Raw genomic sequence first — 6,000 nt, 5'->3', positions numbered from 1 at the left:
ACCACCATTAAACCATCTTTCCAAGCAGCCTCCATGTTTCCAGTGTCTTTGTCCCCACTTGGAACTGAACCCAGATGGATATTTCTTCCAACAGATCTATATTTTCCTCTTTTTCTAGATTGCTCCCACATCAACTCTTTTCTAGTTTTTTGGTAGTTCCCTTGTACTACAGGACTTTTGAAAGACTAGATTAGAAGATCTCCAAAGTCTCTTCCAGTTCTGTTATTCTAATTGCATTCAGTGGCTCTGAGATCATGTCTGCCAGTACCATCAGAACCCTGGGATGTAATCCATTTATTCTTCGCAATTTGAACCCATCCAAGGTGGTGTTGGAAGAAAACTCCTGGGTTCGTTCCCCAGCTGGGACATGCCACAGATGCTGAGAAGAAATGGATTCAGAAGCCAGATGCCAGATGCCAGAAAGCGGAATTCTTTTAACGTAGGAAGGCAAGAAGCAGAAGTGGCATAGCTTTCCTGGCAAGCAAGCAGATTGGGAGTCTGAGCCTTTTATGCTTAATTCCCCTTTGAAGCACCTGCAGCTTGGTGGGTTTTGATGTATTTCTGATTGCCCTGGGTTTTTGTTTTCCTGGGTTAATCTTGGTCCCAGGTCTTTTGTTTTTCCTGTCCTAGGGGTTAATCCTGTCAGGGTGGCAGGAAAAGGGAGATCTGGTGTTCCTTAGTGAGCTATTTTTAGCCTGATTCCACTTATCTTTATTGCTCCACTTAAGTGTTCATTTCAGCTGGTGCTTTTGCATGGGGGTTTGAATTTCTTAAAGGGGAAGGCCTGTTTCAAGTCTTTTGGCACTGTTTTAGTGGTTCCTGGCACTGTCCTTTGAGGTGTACTTCTCTCAGTAGATAGGTATCCTCTTACTATTTCCTTGTCTATTTTGACTTGCATACCTGTCCGGTCTCTCTCAGTGTTGCTTTTGATAGGTTGCACTATTTCTTCCTTTAAAGATAAAGACAGAAGGAATTAAGCAGCTCGGCTTTCTCCCTGCTGCTTATCACCTTCTTGCCCTCTGCTCCCATTAAGTGGACCTATCGTTTCCTTGAGGTTATTCTTTTTTCCCAACATACTTTAACATATTTAATGGGAGGCAGGAAGGTAACAGAAGCAAGCTCCTAGAAGAAACAAGGTTCATGGTGTAGGAATTTAGCACCCAACCCCCTCCTAGAAGAATGAAATATTTTAGAAAATATTTAAAAAGGCAGAATATATTTCCCTGGATGAGAAATGGAGAAACATGTTTTAAAGACAAAGCAGCTCCCTGCAACTTCCTGCCACCCCCCACCTTTGTCAATGGGCCATTAAAGCCTCAACCAAGCTCACTCATTTCCCCCCCACCTTTGTCAATGGGTCAGAGGTAGAAACTCAATCCCCCCACCTTTGTTAATGGACCATCATTTGCAACACAATAGAACAGAAACTCACCACATGGCAAGGCTCAGGCAAGCTTGAGAGACAACCTACAAGGCTAGCTAAGACTCCCAACCCCTGGGAGTCTTGACAGCCAATCAGGGTACTCTTCCTGTGCCCCAGGAAATTCAAAGCTCAGAAAAAGCATAAAACCAGGGAGCACACAGGATCTCAGCCCTTTTCTGTTCAGGATCTCAAGCCATGTGATCCTGACCACCATTAAACCATCTTTCCAAGCAGCCTCCATGTTTCCAGTGTCTTTGTCCCCACTTGGAACTGAACCCAGATGGATATTTCTTCCACCAATGGAATACTGCCTCGTTGTTCTTTTGAAACCTTACTATCTTTGTAGTCCGGCCCCATTGCCTTATTAATTATATCCTAATGGCCTTACTGACCTCACTAGGTATATGATCTAAGGAAATACTCATTGTTTGTTATGTTTATCCAATTGCCTACCTTGCATCTAATCGTGTTCTAATCTGCATAAGTCTATAAAGAGGCATTGTTACCCCATCTTTGCCTCCAGTGCTGTCAATAAACCAGTTTGTGCTTTAAAGTTTAAGTCTGAATTCTACTCCATTGGCTAGTCTGAAAGGATAATGTGACTTAGTCCACTGGCTAAGGGTTCTCTGCAAGCAATCCACTCTCATGCTTATAATCTTGGCTGGGCTTGCAACATCCTGATGTATAAAACAATAGGCAGATACTTAAAATAGGTTGGATCAGTTTCAAGTGTCTTTTAATCCAAATTGAGAAGAATTGAGGGATGGAAAGGCTGGTCAGCTGGAAAATCTTGTAGACCTTTGCATCTTTTTTAAAGAGACTATAGAAGACCATACTACCATCTTTTGAACAGCATTTGAAGAATTAGTAATCAGAAATCTGATAAATACATAATACACAAATAAATGATAAGTGAAAAGACCTCCAGGGTTCCTTCCAACCAGGGGTGAAATGCTCCCGGTTCAGACCGGATCACCTGATCCAGTAGTGATGGTGGTGGGTGGTTCGGAGAAGCAAAATCCCTGCCCGCCCTCCATGCCCAGCTGAGCCGCGCGATCATCAGAATTTTTTTTAAAAAAAAAGTTTAAAAGCATTTTTTCTTCGGCTGAAAAAATGCTTTTAAAAGTAAAAAAAAAGCCTCTGATGATCGCGGCTCAGCTGAGATCATCAGAATCCTTTAAAAGCATTTTTCCTACAACCTCTTCAGCCGAAGAGGTTGTAAAAAAAAAGCTTTTAAAAGGCTCCTTTGGTGATCCGAGCTGAGTTGCCTGATCGCCAGAACTTTTTAAAAGCATTTTTTTACAACCTCTTCAGCTGAAGAGGTTGTAGAAAAAATGCTTTTAAAAGGTTTTGGCGATCAGGCAACTCAGCTGGGATCGTCAGAAGCCTTTAAAAGCTTTTTTTCCTCTGGTGATCCCAGTTGAATTGCCTGATCATCACAGGCTTTTAAAAGCATATTTTTTACAACCTCTTCAGCCGAAGAGGTTGCAGAAAAAATGCTTTTAAAAGTAAAAAAAAAAGTTGGTCACGCCCACCCAGTCACATTACCCCCACCCCCAGCAAGCCACGCCCACAAAACCGGTAGTAACAAATTTTGCATTTCACCCCTGCTTCCAACTGTATGATTCTATGAGTCTATAATCTAATGCAAATTGCACAAAGATATAGGATGGGAACTACTTTCTGATTCAGGCTTCATTTGACATGATACGTTGAATCATGAATTAGTCAGTCCAATATTCTAGGTTCTCATGACAAATTGAACCACAAATTAATTTCGGGGCCCGAGTTCATACATCACACCAGCCTAAAAAGTAGTCAGTTAATTTATGATTCAGTGTGTTGAGTGACCACAGCCTTGGAGTTTGAAAGATCTTTTAATTCTAATCAAAGATTTAAAATGTATTTCTCAGTATAGTTCTAGAAAGAAAAATCTCCACTTTATTGAAACTCAGTGCACCCAGAACATGCATCTACATGTTCTGAGAAGAAAAAGTAGATCTTGGTAGTGTTTGATTTTAATATTTAAACTGAGCTAGTTTGGTTTAGTGCAAGTCACCAGGCTAAAAAATGGGAGACTGTGAGTTCTAGTCCCATCTAGAAAAGCCAGGTGGGCAATCTTCGGCCAGTCACTTTCTCTCTCTCAGCCCAAATCACCTCACCTCACCTCACCTCAGAGTTATTCTTGTTGTGAGGAAAATAGGAGGAGAAAGTTGTGTTAGATATGTTTGTCGTTTCATTTGTAAAAATAATAAAGGTGGGATACAAATAAATAGAAAGAAATAATGTCTCCCAAGAGACTTAGGACTCTCTTCAATTACACACACTGTGTCAATTTGTAAACACTTACTTCACAAAGGTTACTATATCTGGACTACAAAAATCCAGAACGTTCAATGGAAAGAAAGTTGAAAGGAATTCTATATCTCCTGGTCACTATCAAGTAGTTATCCAGAATTTTGCAACCAAATATACTAGCCGTATTGTATGCCATGATGCTGTCAATCTGGGTTTGGTCTCAGCAGCTGAACCAATGAACTTCCAACTCTGCTGCTGTTCCAGAGGAGATTTTACAAAAGTAATCCCAAAGGTGCTTTTTCAGTAGGCAACTGGACTTTCTGGGTTGGTTTTTTTTGAAGACGTTTCACTTCTCATCCGCGAAACTTCTTCAGCTCTGATTGGATGGTGGGGAATGGAAGGATTTATGCTCCTTGCAGACAGCTGGTCATTTGCATTCTTTTAGTGAGTCGTTAAGATCATCTGGAGGTTTATCTGTAGGGTCAGGGCCCACTGGGTGATGCAAATGGGTGTGGAGCCTCCTTGTAACTGTTGAAAGGACTGTGTTGTACATTGGAGATCTACATTGGAGTACAGTCTCCAATCTATTGTGTTGTAGATTGTAGATTCTACAACACAGTCCTTTCAACAGTTACAAGAAGGCTCCACACCCATTTGCACCACTCAGGTGACCCTGATGATACAGATAAACCTCCAGGTGACCTTAATGACTCACTAAAAGAATGCAAATGACCATCTGTCTACAAGGAATATAAATCCTTCCATTCCCCACCATCCAGTCAGAGCTGAAGAAGCTTCTTGGATTAGAAGCAAAATGACTTCAAAGAAAAAACCCCAGAAAAAGTACCTTTAGGACAACCATGACCTGGATAACCGAGAATCTCCATAGACGTTTACAAAAGTAGTTTTGCAATCTTGCATGTTGACATTTGATTGCCTCAATTGGCCAACTGGAAAGAGTTGATCAACATCTTATTAACAATGATGATGACATCTATGGGCCTTGTAAGTTAAAAGCACTGGCTGGGTGGAAGTATCCTTTAACTGATCCCTGTACAGAAAGGGGAATGGCTATAGCAGCTTCTATAATGTATCAGCCACGCAATAGAAAGTATGCAATGATTTTCAGCTTGATGTTGTGTCTTGATATGCAGAAAACAAGCCAATCACAATTCTAGAAGAATGAAGGGAAGAGCTAGTACTAAACTGTTCAGATCAAGTTCCCTCAAATTGGTGCCCTCTAATAGGTTGGGATTATGACTTGTAGTCCCAAAATATAGAAAAGGCACATTCTATTACATTGAGGAAGGCTGGTATAGGTGGCAGCAGGTTCACACATTAAGCCACAACAAAATTTGATCTGTCTTAGGCTCTACCTTCTTCCAACTTGCAACGTCCACCAAGTTTCTGCAAGCCAAAGCAGCCAGTCTATAAGGCAAAGGTGTCACCTCTTCCCATGACAAGAAAGGCACTTTGCTGTTGAACCAAGTCAAGAAGTACTCAGAAGAGAAGGACGAGGGGTGACGTGACAGCAGTCTTCCAATATCCCCGGCACAAAAAAAGAGGGAGTCAACCTATTCTCCAAAGCACCATGAAAGAAAGAAATATGTAAAGAGAAACCCCGTGACAATGAGAACAATTAATTCGTAGAACGACTTGACTTGTGTAGTTATGGGTATTTCAGCACTGGAGGATTTTAAGAAGAGATTGAGAGGTTGGACAGCCATTTGTCTGAAATGGTGTGTGTGTGTGTGTGTGTGTGTGTGTGTGTGTGTGTGTGTAGTCAAGCATGTATTAGATAACAGATATAAGTATAAACATGATTATGAATACATGAAATGGATACGCATAAATGGGGTCAGTAGGAAAAAGACGTGTGAGATTTAAACCCCAAATTTGATACTCACAACTCCAAGACAAATCTGATTAACAAAATCAAAGATTTATTGTAGAAAAATATGAAAAGAAAAAAAGAAAAAAAGAAAAGCGATTGCAAGCGCGGCCTCTTAGACTCCTCTCAAATGGATTGAGCTCAAAGAACGCAAGAAGCAGTTTTCAAGCTACACATTTTATACTCTTACACAATGCATGCCATGCCTAAGAAATTCCCCCCTTACCCCCTTTGTCCTTTTAGTTGTTTTACACTTTTAAGGGTCATCTAGGCAATTTCCGTCCATCCTCTGATATCTTTTCTTATTTACTTGTAATTTTCACCTTGGCCCGATGTTCCTGTCTCCTGATAGGATTTTTGGCTCAGGCGTAGGTTTCTGTCTCCTGGG

Source organism: Ahaetulla prasina, chromosome 2, assembly GCF_028640845.1.
Source record: "Ahaetulla prasina isolate Xishuangbanna chromosome 2, ASM2864084v1, whole genome shotgun sequence".
Taxonomy (NCBI): Eukaryota; Metazoa; Chordata; class Lepidosauria; order Squamata; family Colubridae; genus Ahaetulla; species Ahaetulla prasina.
This window is presented reverse-complemented; position numbering follows the sequence as displayed.